General features: G+C 38.5%; 1 protein-coding gene and 1 non-coding gene across 15 annotated transcripts in view; one reads left to right on the top strand and one right to left on the bottom strand.

The window, feature by feature from the left end:
* PDE4D (phosphodiesterase 4D) overlaps nucleotides 1–17,277 on the top strand; it is a 1,514,231-nt gene that overhangs the window by 1,350,500 nt on the left and 146,454 nt on the right. The gene's annotated exons all lie outside the window — the stretch shown is intronic.
* Nucleotides 9,405–9,531, bottom strand: LOC136389842 (small nucleolar RNA SNORA25). Its single transcript, XR_010748403.1, has one exon. It is a non-coding gene; the product is annotated as a small nucleolar RNA SNORA25 (small nucleolar RNA).

Raw genomic sequence — 17,277 nt, 5'->3', positions numbered from 1 at the left:
AGACAGGTAAGTAACTTGTCTCAGTATTTGGTGGTCACAGCTGATTGGGGGCCGTAACTCAAATCTCCTGACCCACACAGCATACTCAGCTTTCTACAAAACTGGCTGCCTTGGTTAAGGGTGAAGGAAAGAAGTCTTTTTTCTTTATGAATAGAAAATTAAACAAGTAAAGTTCATAAAAGATGTTTCCCTCTTACAAAACACAGAAAAATTCCTGATGGTTCATTTATTTGGATTTTTAATCTTTAAAACAAGTGACTAATTCCATGATTGCATTAAAGTAGTAAGTTTCACCTTTTCGCATCTTGTGGCACACATAAACTAATTACTAAAATTCTGCGGCACACCAAAAAATATGTATTTTGCTGACTTGGCCAAAAAATAGGTATATTTTTGATTCATTCACACCAGACGGCTATTGTTGTGTTGGCTTGTTTTTATGTTTTTATTTGATAATCTAAGGGAAAAGAGGTCAGTGCCCCTGACTAAATAGTCAGGTGTTGCGTCTTTTAAAAATTCTTGTGGCCCACTGGTTGAAAATCACAGGATTAAAGTAAAAGCATGTGATCGTGAAGAGAAGTTGAAGTAACTTTGCCTAATTCTGCTTTGCTGGCCAGCTTCCGGGTTGGAGGTACACATTGTGACAAGCTGTGAACCAGCATCAACCCTGTGGAATTCTTGAGACTATTGAGCTTTCCTAAGTTCAAAGCCTGGCAAGTCATTACTGGTTCTAAGATCTAAGCATCAGATAATTTTTACAAAATGTCATTTCAATGAGATAATTGTAAACAGCACTAGAAGCACATGAATTAAATTACTGCTTAAATACTCATTTGCTTAATTAGGTGGAATACTGGAATGTCTTTTGCTTTATTGCTTCACAATGATATGAGTAGTGTATGCTTTGTAACAATATATTAATTATAATATTTAATGAGTACTCAAAGTTCCAGGTGCATCTAAGCTTTCTATGTACCTCCAGATTGGGGCAAAAGTAGCTCTACAGTTGTTTGTATGGAAAATAATACAGTGATTAATAAATAGTAATACAAAAATAAAAACTGTTTTGCGTACTCACAACTGTAAACCTACTTTTGTCCCATCCTGTGTTATCATTTAATTTTCACAATTACACTTGGAGATGCATAGTTTTTCATAGGAGGATGTGTTGTTCACTTTAATTAACTCACTCAAAGACATGCACACTGAGTGGTGAAGCTGGAGTCCAGTCTGGGTCTGGCTGACTCAGTCACCTCTCAGTCTCTATGCTAAATTGATTTCTCTGCCCATGCTATATATCGACGTGATCCTTTAGTTGATTTATTGATGATGACATTTAATTTTAGGTGTTTTCTTTTTCCAAAATGGAACTCTTATTGTAAAAGCCAATCACACTGACTGGAGTTTGTAGAGATTCCAACTGAGCATTTGAGGATTCTAGGGAAGAAGTAGGAGGGAGGAAAAGAGGAAAGGGAAAGAAAGGATGGGGAGAAAAAGGAAACCAAAAGGAATTTAGTGTCTCTCTAGAACTTATATTACTGTCTTGTTTTTAAAATATAAATTTTAGAGCACAATTCCCAGTGCTACTTTATATTCCCACCTAACCCTCCAAAACTGTAGATCATTCTTTATAACCATTATGAAATCCCATTTTAATCGAAAAAGATTTTCTTCCAAATTCCCCCAAGAAAAATTAACTTCAGGGAAGACTTCTGAAGACCTCTGATTGAGAAGTGGACTTTAAAATGTCTTATTTTATGGAAGATCTTTTCATTGTGATGATCTCTGCAAAAGAAGGGTTTGTCTTTATAACTGGTGAAGCATAATTTTTAAAGATAATCATTGATGTGAAAATGTAAAAGAGTTAATAGAAAATGTTTCTGCAACCCAGCTACAGAACCACTGCTGTGTGTGGTTTCCACCCTCTGTGCGGTTCCAGAGGGCCCCTCTCTAGGCAAAATTTAGCAAAAAGTCAGTCACTTAGTCACTAATTGCCTGAGGTCAGGTTTTTCAGCATAAATTGTGAAGGGGGCTTCAAATTTGAAGATTACAACATGAAATTTGTTTTGAGATGGAAATTATACATAGTGTATCAGACAGTTGTAAGCCTAAGTAATTTAATTTGCAAAGAGGATTGAAAGAGAAAGAAAAGTGAGATTGAGACCATGGGGATTGTGGAACCTCCTTATAGGGGGAAGAGGATGAGATGTATCTCAGGAATAAAGTAGCAGCCACAAAGTAGAGAAAGCAATCATAGACATTTCTAAGAAGAGGGCGAGTGGAAAGCTAGATCAGTGGTCCCCAACCCCCGGGCTGCGGACCGGTACCGGTCCATGGGCCATTTGGTACCGGTCCGCAGAGAAAGAATAAATAACTTACATTATTTCCGTTTTATTTATATTTAAGTCTGAACGATGTTTTATTTTTTTTTAAATGACCAGATTCCCTCTGTTACATCCGTCTAAGACTCAGTCTTGACGCTTGTCTCGGTCACGTGATACATTTATCCGTCCCACCCTAAAGGCCGGTCTGTGAAAATATTTTCTGACATTAAACCGGTCTGTGGCCTAAAAAAGGTTGGGGACCACTGAGCTAGATTGAACTCATTTACCTTCCTTACATACCAGGGACTCTATTGCCTTGTAATTCATCTGTTGTTGTTTTTGTTACTTTGTAACACTCTCCTGTAGTTATTAACTTAATATTCATTCTTCATTTATGTGAGTTTCACATGTGCAGAGAAAACAGGGTGCTTATAGTTGGGGAGATTGTGTTTCCAATTTGAAAGTAGATATGTCAGGAAAATGTCAGGACTGGCCTTCAGACACAGCTAACCACACCCCATGGGGAGTGGAAGAAAACAAGGAGATAATTATGAACTATCTGAGGATGGAAGGGAGCCCCCGGGGGTCTAACTCCACACCCTATCACCTTTAGGCCCCAAGACACCAAGTTAGAGTCTGAGGAAAAACCGAAATGAGTAGGACCTAGTTCTGGCCTTATGGAACAGGTAGAGTGCCCATCTAAGTCCTAAACCCCTCTCTTCCACGTGCCCACTGTGTCACTGTGGTCCAGCATGTACTCACTGAAAAATGTTATTTAGCAGAAGAGGTCTGTTTTCAAGCAAATGTTATTTCAGAAAGAAGCTTGGGAGATAGCTCTGTTTCAAGCCCAGACCTTCTTTAAATGAAGTGGAAGGGGGAGAGACTAGAAGTCCTATATTACTTTATCTATTTACTTTCCAGGGCAAGCCCCTCAGGAACATCCTCAGAACCAACAAAACACCAGAAAACAAGATCCTGAAATTGTTCGTAGTCTTGACTTTGTTGATAACAGAGTAGGAACACATGACCTTGAAAAAATCAGTTTACATCCCTGGGCCTAATCAATGAAATACAGATGTCCCCTAAACTTCTTTCTAAAGATGATTTTAGTTGTGAACACCCTGAAATCTGTTATCACAACTTATTTGGGCAAGCAGGTTAGCTACAGAAAAGAAAGTGGAAGATTATTTAGACTGTGGTGTAATTGACTGGAATATTTTTATTTTGTACATACAAAGAGATATCCAACTGTGAATTTTTAAGTAACAGCATTAGTTGAAAATGTATTTTATTAGGAGTTTTAAAAAATCACCAATTGGTTTTTCACTTAGTTTACCAGTTATATTACATTTTCTTCCCACTTTTGATTCTGAAACTTCTGGAAATTTCCTTGGCCATATAAGTAAAACATCCATTTATATTGTATATAAACCACTTATAGTTTGTAGATGGAGGATTCTTTCTGATTTTACAATTAGAATATGAATGCATAGGTATAATTTTTCCCTTCTGATCATTCCTGAATCTTACCCAGACCTTTGCAACCTTCAAAGACTAGCTCCTTGACCCTAAATATAAATCTAGTAGAAGTTTTAACCTTTTATCACAGAATCACATAAAGGACTCCTCTAGTTCCTCTAATCATATCTTTATGATAATAATGTGTGCTTGACATCTCAAAATCTTGATTCTCTGGTGCAAACACTTTTACCTACTAATATAGAATACAGATGTCTTATTATTTCTGAATAAGATGAAATAGCAAAATTTTCATTGAATAAATTTTCCTAATTCTTTTAAAACAGACAAGCATTCTTTTCTAGAGTTTATGATAAGGTCATCCTTAGTCTAAGACCTTTAACACTACCTGATTTTTGGTTTACCTCTTTCATTTGTCCAAAATGAAGGTGTATCCATGGACCTGTATTTCCAACACAAAAAAGGAATTATAATGACCATCATTTTTTCAATCCAAGAAGTCAATTAACTCCACCAAACCTGAGTATATATCCCAATCATCCCCTCTCTCATTCCTGAGTTCCTTAACTAGAAGACCCAATTTGCAGGACATGACTTAACTGAAATTTATAGCCACACTGAGACATGTAGCTAAAGAAAGCTCTTGGGCCAGGCATCATCTCAGACTTCTAACGCAGCAGGATCACTTAACAGAAGTGTAACCTCTGAAGTAATTGCACAAGCGCAAGTTGCAACCACTTCATCTACTCCCAGCATTTCTAACTATTGCCCGTAAGAACAGATGTTTTCTAGCCAGCCTGGCCATTCATATGGGACTGCATCTGTATATTTTTTAATTATGTTTCTCAGTTTGGGAAATTTATTATTATTTTGTCCTATGCGCATCATCCAATCCTCCTTCCTTTAAGATAGGTCAGTTTCTGGGATCCATCATCTTCAGTTTTGTAACATGTATTTCACACTTGTCTGTTTCTTAGCATAAATACAGTGTGATAAAATCAAGGCCTAAAGAATCCTGCATTTCTGTAGGTGCTCCTAGACACTGACCTTTTTTGCAAAGAAAAAATAAAAAATAAGAAGGATGTTCCTCTATGCTGGAAAAGCCGCTTCCCTGTGACCCCTGCCTCTCGTTTTTCCTTCTTCATCTGTTGGAGTAATTTTCTTCTAAAATGCAGTAAAGTTTAAACTTTTTTACTTCTCACCTAGAAACAGTGTCCTGGGGTAAAATGACCAGGGGCTTTGTTATTAGATACGCTTGGCCTCAAATTGTGGGTCAGCCTGGGTGTAACCTTTCTGTCTTCTGTTTCCTCATCAGCATAATGGAGTAACCAACATTGTCAGGAGGTTATTGGAGGAATCAGATGAGCTACCAAATATACAACGCCTGGTACAAAACAAATGCTCAGTTAGTGTAAGTGCCCTTCCACCTTCCCCTCATCGTCTGGTGACGCTTACCTTTTCAGGTTCCTCCCTCGCACACGCGTGCTTTTTCTTCCTGAGCTCTCCTGGACTGCAGCCCACACCTTGCGGTTTCCTGATCAAGTCATTCCCTCCCACACCTCTGTACCAAGCTGGCATCTGTTGTTCTTCCACCCTTGAAGTCTTTACCACCCTCATCTTACAGAGGCTGGAGGGCACCTCCATTCCCCGTAAGATAGCAATTCCTGAGTCCCTCCTGAGTTTAAGCTTTCTTCCTCTATACTTTCAAAAAATCCTTCACAGGCTTCTTTGATCTGACAATGTCATGACAACAGTTGGTCTTACCTATCTTTCCCGATGTACCATTACTTCCTGAGAGTGAAATCTGTGTCTTCCTTAACTGTGAAACCACAGCCCCCATCTATGTCCTAGCAAATATAGTTAAATGAATGAATGAATTAGTTAAATGAATGAATCACCCAAAGGGCAGAATAAAGGTGGTTTGGTAAAGGTGGCCTAGATGCTGATCTATCAATGCAAAAAGCCACACATCAACGGCCTAGGAGCAAAAATGTTGAAGGCAAGAGACTAAATAGCTTGTGAATAGTATCGAGGATTTCTTTCTGTGGAAAGTCTTAGAAAATGCCACCAAGCTGAAATGGCTTCAGCTTTCCTTCAGTAAGTGGCTGTTGTAGGGACATATGTGAGAGGAATACCAACATTGTTATGAGAAACACATGCACTGAATAGCTATGCGTCTGATGCCATTCTCAAATCTGAAACAGTACCCGCTTTCAGGGACAAAATTGAACTAACATGTGTCCCCAGTGTTTGGCTTCCCTCTTTCCATGGACACTGTAAACAATGACATCCCCAGGGACTTGGCCTTTAACCTTGTTAGGATTGATGAGGGTGATTGTGTGCACACAGCACAGCACCTGCCACAGGGGATAATTTAGGTCTCCTGCTGCTAGTCAGCTATTCCCTCTAGAGTAGCCCTGGGTCATGTGGAAAGTGTCAGAAGAATGTAAATTGTTGATTACATCCCCTAGTTCCTAAGGGTTGGTGTGGTTTAGAAAGTTTTTTTTCCCTAAAAAGCCCCATTTTTCTCTCACTTGCTTAAAGTATCTTTATGGCTTTATTTAATGCAAGGCACTGTGCTAGATATCGAAATAATGTGGACAGTTACCAGCAAATAAAAATGCATAGCAATTTAGTATTTTTAGTGAAAAGTGAGTTACTTTATTTGTAAAGTGTAGGAATGTATCTGTGTAAAGGCTGAATATATCTAAAATTATTGTTCATGTATTGCAATAGACTGTTTTAAAATACAGGGTGGGGCAAAAGTAGGTTTATAGTTATAAGTACATGAAATAGTTTATTCTTGTATCATTATTTGGTAATTATTATATTGTTTTCTGTACAAAGATACCGTTTTACTTATTCTGATGAATATTGTTTTATCCCTGCCCTTCCTTACCGTGAAGTGTTCCTTGCCTTAAAAACATCTTTGGACTTATTATTCCTAGCCCCACAAATAACTTTTTTCCCCTCTAATTTCCTATCTAAATTCCTTCCCTCTCAGTCTTTTCACAATAGCTTTTTCCCCCCTGTAAAGCAGTTGTACACAAACTCTAGAAAGCTCCCACTTTTATAAATTCTAATCCAAAAGGTCACATCACCAAAAGCAGATATCAGAATCCTTGTGCCAAAGGATAGAAGTGGAACTTGCGTCTATGGATCGTTGCGGGTCCCCTTGGGCATCTGTACAGAGGCTCAGGGAAACTGGATACAGGCAGGAAGCAAAGTAGCTCAGCTTCTCCAATGCACACAGTTCATGCATTACAGGGGTTGAGGTCATGCAGTTCTGGTCTGCCTGGTACTGAAGAGTTCCCTGGCATGTGAGACAGACAGTGCTAAAAACTAGGAAAGTCCTGGGCAAATTGGGATGAGATGATTCTCCTACCCACCCTTTGCTGCTTTTGTCTCTCTCTCTCTCTCTCTCTCTCTCTCTTTCTGTCACTCTCTGTCTCTCTCTTTTCCCTTTTTAAGCCCTCACTCCTTTGAAACCATGCATTGATCTTTATTTCTTAATGATTCTAGCTGTAAGCAAATATTCGAAGATCCTGGACCAGCGCATCCCTCAGGGAGAGCCCTACTTCCAGTAAATGTTGTCATGTGAGACAGCAGGATGGCAAATAGATGTCACTTGTGCCCATTCTAATTGTTTGTGCATGGCTGTCTGGAGTAAAGTGTTAATAGTTTCTTGCATATCTGTTCAGATAGTATTATAAATACTATTATATACCATACTCTTTTTAATTTAACAATATACCTTGGGGCTCTTTTGTATGTATTAATGTTGATAATGATCTATACCTCATTCTTCTTATCTGACACATAGCATTCCCTGTGTTATATGCAGTAGTCCATTTAACTCTATTGGCAGACTTGTAAATCATGTCACTTTTTTTTTTTTACAACTACAAATAACATTGCTAGTTTTTTTATACCTGAGCATTACTGTCTCTTTTTGTGATGTACATCCAATGGATAAATTTTTAGCAGTCAAGTTACATTTAAACATTTCCTAGATATTACCAAGCTATCTTCCAGATACATCAAGTGACAGTCCCACCATCAACATAAGAAATGCTTGTATTTGCACTCCTGTTGCTCCTGGGATTGACAACAAAATAATTTGCCAATCATGAATCTGTAGTAAGATTCATCTTTTGCATATGGCTTGTATATACTCTGTTTTTAACCCTTGCCTTATTGGCATTTGGTATAATACCTATCACATAGTAGATGTTCAGTAAATGTTTTTTGAATGAATGGGTAACACTGGGGAACAAAATTTTTGTTGTATCCACAAAAACACTTGTTCTTACCTAATTCAAGTGTGCTGATCTCAAATCTAACATTAGTTTTTCTCTGTAAGCTACAGGTTTTTTTGCAATTCAAGATTTTAGGTTTTCATCTTATTGTAAAATTTTAAACATTTAGTTTAACATAATGAAGTAGAATGTCATCTTGGGCATCATCTTTGTGAAAATATAATAATTTATATAATGCAGTAAATACACGAATACACTAAAAGATATGATTGCATCAGAAGTTGTCTACAATTTCAAAATACATATTAAACACTTATTTTAATCATAAAATTTGTGCAAAAATTTATTTAAATTCTATTCAGGCAAAAATTGGTGTTTGTAGCTCTTGCGTTTGTGTACTTGTTGAGGACAATCTTGTTTAATGCTCCAGCAGTAGTTTGATCATCACTAAGAGCTCCAAGATTTTCAGGAAACTTATCAAGGTGTCTGTTCAGGAAGTGAATCTTAACACTCATGTTACATCCAATGTTGTGGAAAGCCAACAGCATCCTTTGAACCAGAAGTTCATAGTTTTCTGCTTTTTTGTTGCCAAGGAAGTTCTTTGTAACTGCCACAAAAGACTGCCATGCTGCTTGCTCCTCCTTATTCATCTTCCTGGCAAATTCTTCGTCTCGTATGAGGGTTCGAATTTGAGATCCACTGAATACACCTGCTTTTATCTTCTCGAAAGACAAGGCAGGAAAAGCAGAAATAATATGTTGAAAGCATTCACTTTCTCTATTCAAAGCTTGAACAAACTGCTTCATTAAGCCAAGTTTGATGTGAAGTGGGGGAGAAATGATCCTGTCTCTATTAACTACATGTTCATCCACAATATTTTGCATCCCTACTTCCAGAGCTTCATGTTTTGGCCACTCCTTCTGTGTCCAGTGTTTCTCCCGAGCTCGGCTGTCCCACAAACACAGAAAGCAAGAATACTCGTGAAACCTCTCTGTTGTCCTAGCAGGAAATTTACCATTTTAAGATCCACAAAAATGATCCAGTTATGCTCCTCATACTTCAGAAAGTCGAGGACTGTTTTTATGTCATTATAATCTTCTCTCAGATGAGTTGAATAACCAATTGGAACCGCTGAAAATAGGCAATATATGCATGTGTCACAAATGATGAAATATTGAGCCTTTGACATTGAAGTGTGTAACAGCCACATATATAACAGAAGGTGTCAGGACTATTCTTACATTTACGCCTACTAAAAGAAGCCATGATTCAATCTTAAAACAAAATAAGAGGGTGTTTTTTTCAGATAATATTTTTTTCTTTCTTTTTTTTTTCTTTTCTAAATGTATTCTCCTTAGGGAAACATAGCACTACTGAGTGTCTATTACATCCTATGGAGAACGTCAATCTTAGGTCACAGCGTTAAGAGATCCCAGTTTGGGTCCCATAAGCTCTCTTTGAAATGACCTATTCAATAATAATTTTTTACATTTAAAAACAACTACAATTATGCAAAAGTGATGTTTGTAAAACATTAATTGCCTTGTGGTTATGTTCAATCCAAGAGTCGTTGCCCTTTAACTCCAATTTAAAAACCAATGCATGTCATTAACTGTAACAAAAAGAAATTAAAATTGCATAAAAACTAGAGCATGCTCCAAAAAAGGATTTCAGATTTGGAATCAGCGATGCAGAAATATATAGAAACAGTTCTAAAACCTCATGCAACGGAAAATGAAAAAAAAATTTGTTCCTTAGTGTAATGAACAAATAAGTTAATGTCATTATTTACTTCTTCTTAGTCCTCCTTATAATACATGAAGATTTGGGAAATGAATGTCAAAACCTGTATTTCAACAGAATCTCATGGCTTCTTGGCATAAGGCAGGGATCTGGCTCAACATGTTATCCCTTTCACCTGGCACCTAGAAGATGGTATATACTGTGAATGAATGAATGAACTATGAGAACAATGAGGTAAATAGAACTGGGATGAATTTTATCCTCCTGCACCAGTGACGGGCATTTCTGGAAAGTAAGCTCAGACCAGAGAAAGCTGTGCTTACAGGCCCAGAATTTCCTAACATCACTGCAGCATCATACTTACCTCCTTGGTTCAAAGTCAATTAAACAGGAGTGTCAAGGAAAAGGAAAGGAGTTGTGACAATCAACCTGGGACTGGGATCTCATTCAATTGGATTTATACTGTCCACAATAGTTTGGCTGTGTTTGACAGGTTAAGGATTTCCTAGAGAAAACAGCTACTACTGTATGCCAAACTACTCAAAAAATGCCCTGATCACTAAGACAGAAAACAAACCAAACCAAAATGAAATGAACCAAATAGCAACAGAAATAAACATACCTTAGGGTAGTTGGAGGATTACCAGATCTGCTGTCCAAAGACCACCATCCTTCAGAGTAGGGGTGTGCTCTTCAGGATAAACACATACATGAAAAGGGACATCTGGTGAGATGCAGTCCCTTCCTTGTGTCAATTTCCTGGGTCATTTGGGGTCTTAGGAAAATCCTCTTGTTAGTGCACTGAATTGCACATGCATTATGTAACTCTTTGCAACCCAATAGCTGAACCCATGGTTTCGTAGCTATTAAAATATGCCACAAACCAAACCACCTGTGAGGCGCCAACTCAGCAAATGTGCCTATGCAAAAAGCAGTCAGAAAAGGACACAGAAAATGAGGATGAGGGGAGCCTGAGTTACAACCTAGAATTCATATGTCTGATGTCATGAAAAACACAAGAGGAAAACAATTACATGTACTGTAAATTGAAGGAAGATGGCAGCCATGGGCACTGGAATTAAAGACCATTATCACTATGTGAGAGGGTCACATAATGTGGAATGAATCGGAGCGACTACTGTGGTCCCCTGTTGGAAAAACTGCAATTATGGATAATTGTGTGCAAGCACTAAGAGAAATGCCAGATGTTAGAATGTATGTTTAATGTGAAAATTGCATTTTGGTTTTTTGTTGTTTTGTTTGTTTGTTTTGCAGAACCGCAACATAGAGTTTATTTTATAAAATACGGGCATATTTCTGAAGGAAAAAACAATGCAAGAGTAACATTTTAACGTCCTATTACTTACATTTTAGTTCAATGCAAAGGAACATGACTTTTCAAAGGGAGAAATCTTTTCTTTTTCTCACTCTCTCCCTCTCTCTCCTGCAAAACAGCATTAAGTTTTTCCAAACATGTTATCTTAGGTTATAATTGAAATTAGACTCTATGGAAGGAAAGGAATGATAGGTCTCTTCAAAGGCCCCTTGTTCTACTGATTTTATCAGTGCTGCTTTGTTAATAAGGTGGCCTTAAGAGCTTTTATTATTGAGGGAATCCAAGGAACTATAGATAAGTAAAATTGGTGTCGAGTATTATGAATTTATTCTTTCTCATTTTTTTACTCCAGTTGCCTCATTTTTTCCCCTAAATCTCACAATCTTAGCCTGAATTCCCTTAGAGATAGCATACATTCTAATCTTTTATGTGGAGGGTAAGTCACGGGAAACCAAGGAAGCAAGAGTGAGTGGTGGTAAAAGGAATAGCAGAAGGGGGAAAAAGAAAGGTAATACATGGCAATTTATTAAGGAACTTGTCACATCTTTACAAGAAATACAGCTAGCTGCTAAGTTACAGAAGATACTACTTACGAGATTGTATAGAACCTTCCACTTGGGGGGAAAGGGGTGAGCGGTTTTTCTGCTCACACGTCATTTGTGTCTCGTTGGTCGGTTTGTTCTACAGAACCTTGACCCTGCCAGAAGTCCCTGGGGAAGGCAGAGGCTCCACATATCTTACACATAGCTGAGTGGTTCCTGTCAAGTCAAAGGCTGTTTCTGAGGCCAGACCCTCCAGGGTGGGGAGGCAGAAATGATGATGCAACTGCAGTGATGACCAAGACTTTCTGGGGCTACTCCAGCCAGGAAGCTGGGGAAGCAGTTTGTGCCCAAGGGAAGGCCATACACAGGACCCCGTGTACTCATCTATATTTTAATGGCAGAATTAAAATGAATCAGACCACAGATTTATTAAATTAACCTTCCTTAATGTCCTAATATAGATCGTGCACTCTAGTTTAGTGCTGTGTCTCCTGTTGCTTGAGTGCCTGGTTTGTACCAGGTGTTTTACTAAATGCTTCAAATAAATTATCTTGCTAAATCCTTAGACTTCAACTCCATTTTAGAGATGAGAAAACTGAGACTTAAAGAGGGTAAATAACTTGCTTATGTTCACATAGCTAGAAGTGGCGAAGCTAGAATTTGAACCCAGGTCTTCTTACTTCTAAAGCCATGGAAATCTTATGCCATCAAATCAGCATCCACTTTGCTATCCCTACTGGAAAAGTAGTTCTGGCTGTGAGTAGCGAGGAGGAGGGTAGTTCTCATCTTCTTCATGCTTATACCAAAATCTCTTCCTTTTTGCTTTTTGTGTTTCATGCACCTGACAGGATTTTCATAGGTGTGTATATATGTGGAGAGAGAGAAAGATTTTTGTGTTGAATTTTCCAATTTTCCAAGTAAGAGAATGGAAAAACAGTGGATGGGCAGAATATTTGATGCAAATATATTTTTTGACATACACTAATCACAATACTAACTTTAGCAAAAAGAAGAAAGACAATTCCTGCTATGCCTGACTGGTGGTGGCACAGAGGATAGAGCACCGACTTGGGACACTGAAACCCCAGGTTTGAAACCCTGAGGTCACTGGCTTGAGTACGGGCTTACCAGCCTGAATGCAGGGTCACCGGCTTGAGCATGGGATCATAGATAAGATCTCACGGTCACTGGCTTGAGCCCAAGGTCACTGACTTGAAGTCCAAAGTCACTGGCTTGAGCCCAAGATCACTGGCTCAGCTGGAGACCCCCTAGTTAAGGTACATATATATGAGAAGCAATCAGTGAACAGCTAAAGTGCTTCTTATCTCTCTCCCTTCCTGTCTTTCTGCCTGTCTGTCTCTCTTTTCTCTTTTTCTCTCTCAAAAAAAAAGGAAAAGAAAGAAAGAAAAAAAGGAAGGATGGAAGGGAGGGAGAGAAAGGGAAGGGAAAAAGAGAGAAAGAAAGAAAAGAAAATACCTGCTGCAATAGAAAAGTCTCCCTTCACCAGAACAGTCTTCACTTGCTACCATTGTGAAATCAAGATGAACATGTTTAACATGATCATTTCTACAGCCTGTGGGGTTGACTGACAAGGATATTTTTAATATATTATCTTGAAACCAGGTTAATAATATTTCAAGGCAGAGCTAAAAATGAATACCACTTCCCACAATCAAGTGGAAATGTTAATAATGTCAACACGCCTTAAATGCCATGAAGTCCCATGCCTGTATACGTAACAAGAGTAGCAATAGGAACTTTTCTGTAAAGGAGGATGAAGCTAGTGTTATTTTCATGTGCTCATTAATTGTATGCTTCCTTATATTAACTTTTTTAAAAACTGTACCTGAGAATGTACTGCAATGATATATAAAATTTGAAATATTATTATTCCATTGAATAAGGTCCTCTGAATAGTTTTAAGATTTAGTATTCTTTTTTTTTAATATTTTACTTATTTTTAGAAAGAGGGGATAGAAAGAGAAAGAGAGAGAGAGAGAGAGAAGGGGGAGGAGCAGGAAGCATCAACTCCCATATGTGCCTTGACCAGGCAAGCCCAGGGTTTCGAACCGGCAACCTCAGTGTTCCAGGTCGACGCTTTATCCCACTGCACCACCACAGTTCAGGCCGAGATTTAGTATCCTTTTTTTTTTTTTTATTCATTTTAGAGAGGAGAGGGAGAGACAGAGGGAGAGGAGAGACAGAGAGAGAGAAGGGGGGAGGAGCTGGAAGCATCAACTCCCATATGTGCCTTGACTAGGCAAGCCCAGGATTTCGAACCGGCGACCTCAGCATTTCCAGATCGACGCTTTATCCACTGCGCCACCACAGGTCAGGCCCTAGTATTCTTGAGTTCAACTTACACAGTTACTGAATCATGCAGAGGTCATTTAGGTCAGTGTTTCCCAAATGGCACACATAGATAATTATATTTCTAGTGAATACTAAACTAAGTGAAGAATGTGGTTTGTATTTAGTCTCCCACTCATTTACTCCAAGGGTTCAGGGAAATCGCTGTATTGACTCAACTGTGATCTTGGCACACCATTAGGAGAGTCTAATGTATGTAGAGAAAACTTAGATTGCCTGACCAAGTGGTAGCACAGTGGATAGAGCTTCGACCTGGGATGCTGAAGACCCAGGTTCAAAACCCCAAGGTTGCCAGTTTTATCATGGGCTCATCTGGCTTGAGCACAGGCTCACTGGCTTGAAGTCCAAGGTTGCTGACCAAGGGGTCACTGGCTCAGCTGGAGCTCCCCAGTCAAGGCACATATAAGAAGCAATCAATGAACAACTAAAGTGCCCCAACTATGAGTTGATACTCTCATCTCTCTCTGTCTGTCAGTCTCTCTCTATGTGTCTTTGTCTCTCTCTCTTGCTAAAAAAAAATAAAGAAAACTTAGTTTACTTTTACTTTTAAAGGTTATATCTTTAATTATTCCAGTGAAATCTGGGTGAGCACACGGTATACCCACGGGGAGCATCAGAATAGGCAAAATATATGAACAGGAAAGTAATGGAAGGAGGGATTGTAAATTGGCACCCCACACAATGAAAAACTAAGAAATGCATCACAAAATCTTTAAGTCTGTGTGCCAATGGCAAAATTCTGCTAAGTCAATGCTTCCTAGACTTTAGAACATCAAGCAAAAAAAATGAGAGGCCCAACACAGGATTACTTCCTCATCAACTTAAAACTGTTTTCAACAGAACAACTACCAAATACTAGAACTGTGATTCCAGATTAGGACATTTATGTTCCTATCCTTTATATATTTAATATCACAAAATAGGAAGATACCTAAAGAGCAGTCACCCCCAAATGGGAGCTGTTGAAACTTTTTATTAAGGTCTGTGTGTGTATAACTGTGGAACATTAGTCTTATTATTATTATTATTATTAATTTTTATTTCACCAAGAGCCAGTAAGACTTTATTTTGGAATACCACATGTCCATCGTGTTTTGGAATGACCATGATAAAGTCATTCATCAGGATATAGAATTATTTCATGTCCTCTCAAAAACTTCTAGTGAGAAACATATCAACTATTAAATAGGACACAGCAACCTAACTTTATATAACAAAGTGTTATCAACTTGTGTACCAGGCTCTATAATAACTGCTAGGAACACATAGGTGAGCTATGTGGCTACAACTCCTACTTTAGAGTCTAGTTGGACAGGGAAAAGGTTTTAAGAAAATATGTGATTGTAATGCCGTAAGTACCATGAAGGCAAAGTACAAGTTGTAAGAGCATAGAATCAAACCGGCATGAAGCTTTCTCTGAAAGGAGTTCCCTGTGCTTGTCGTATATTTAAGGCAACTTTTGCATATTTTTAAAAGACACAGTCTCTAGACAAATTACAAAAAAGCCATCCCCTTGGTAGGATAAATTAGAAAATTGTGTGTTGGGCAAATGAGTTTGTAAAATCTGTATTTCTCTGGTTTGCTCAGTTTTATTGTTTAAAATGTCATTGCCCATGTGAAACTACTAATTACCTTCCTGCGAGGGAAGGGCCATTGTTATGCTGATGTTGCTGGAGGAGGGGTCTCTGTGGGCCCAGGTAGTTTTTGAGGAGAGAAGGAGAAAGGAAGAGGAAGGAGGCCATATTTTTGCAGAGAGAGCAGGGAGGAAGAGTGCTGGAGAGAAAGAAGCCATGTTGGCAGGTGGGGAACCAGAGGGGACTGAGGCTGGTGGGGGGCCTTTCCTTCTAGGAAAAACTGGAAAAGATTCTCCTGGTTGTGGAACTGGAGAATGTGTGAGTGGGTTTTGGTGCCCCATGTGTTTGTTTTTCCTCACCGGCCGGTTGTGAGGCTAGAATAAAGGAATGGCCCACCAGTTTTCGGCTCTCCTGTTTCTTTACCATCTGTCCAAATCTAATGGAAACCCACCCGTGCCTGGCTGTTATGGAGGCATGGTGCCCCTTCCTCCAAGCTAGCATAGGCCTTCCCACTGGGGGTATGGCTAGGTGAATGGAATGTTGCTAATGAAGGATTTTAAAGAAAGGAAAGACAATCAAATTTGCAGTAAGGTTAAAATTTGTATTTTAACCTTACTTATTAGTTTGAAGTAGTTAGATATGACTAAATTCTAAATGTTTTCTTTCCATTTGTTGGACTGAAGCAGAAGGGATATCAAACATTCAGTGTTGACTTAGATATTGATTGCAAGCAAAAATTTTATTAGGTAGGTAAGATCTGACAGTTCCATTAGCAACAAGAGCTGTCCTTCTTTGGTGTCCAAGGCAGAATTGGTTGGTTTGGGACTAAATTGCCAACGTGGACACCCTCTTTTAATATGGACAGACTTCTTTTGACATCTTGGTTTCCTTGATTCATATCCAACCCAGAACTGACTCAGACTACTCCAGTTTTGCTCATGAAATTTGGGTAAGCCAACTTAAACAAGTATGGCTGTAATTTACTTCTGAGTTAAATGTTATTATTACTTTATATTAAGGTACTGATTTCTGAGAAGGAGGACACATTTATATTTTGAAAACTTTTGTTATTAGTGATATAAATGCAATTTTGCAATAATGTGCTATACAGTGAAAACATGCTTTATGGCAGTGGTTCCCAACCTTTTTTGGGCCACAGACCAGTTTAATGTCAGAAAATATTTTCATGGACTGGCCTTTAGGGTGGGACGGATAAATGTATCACGTGACCAAGACAAGCATCAAGAGTGAGTCTTAGACAGATGAAACAGAGGGAATCTGGTCATTTTTTAAAAATAAAACATTGTTCAGACTTAAATATAAATGAAATGGAAATAATGTAAGTTATTTATTCTTTCTCTGCAGAATGGTACCAAATGGCCCATGGACCAGTACCGGTTCGTGGCCCGGGGGTTGGGGACTACTGCTTTATGGGACACTTTTTTTTATCTCACAAAGGGAAAGCCAGACTTAAACATTTGTGTCCTTAGTGTGAGTCTGCCTTTAAGTTTAAGGAATTAATTCTGGTTCTTATCTTAGTATACACAAAGCTACTTATCGCTTAGGTGAGTGTTGGCAGGTTATCTCAGGGGAGAAACAGAAACTGGCTCAGCCCACAATCGCTTACCTTTAAAGTAGCTCCCCCAAACC

The sequence above is a fragment of the Saccopteryx leptura genome, chromosome 1 (genome assembly GCF_036850995.1).
Source record: "Saccopteryx leptura isolate mSacLep1 chromosome 1, mSacLep1_pri_phased_curated, whole genome shotgun sequence".
Classification (NCBI taxonomy): Eukaryota; Metazoa; Chordata; class Mammalia; order Chiroptera; family Emballonuridae; genus Saccopteryx; species Saccopteryx leptura.
Note: the sequence above shows the minus strand (reverse complement) of the source record. Positions and strands in the feature narration are given on the sequence as shown.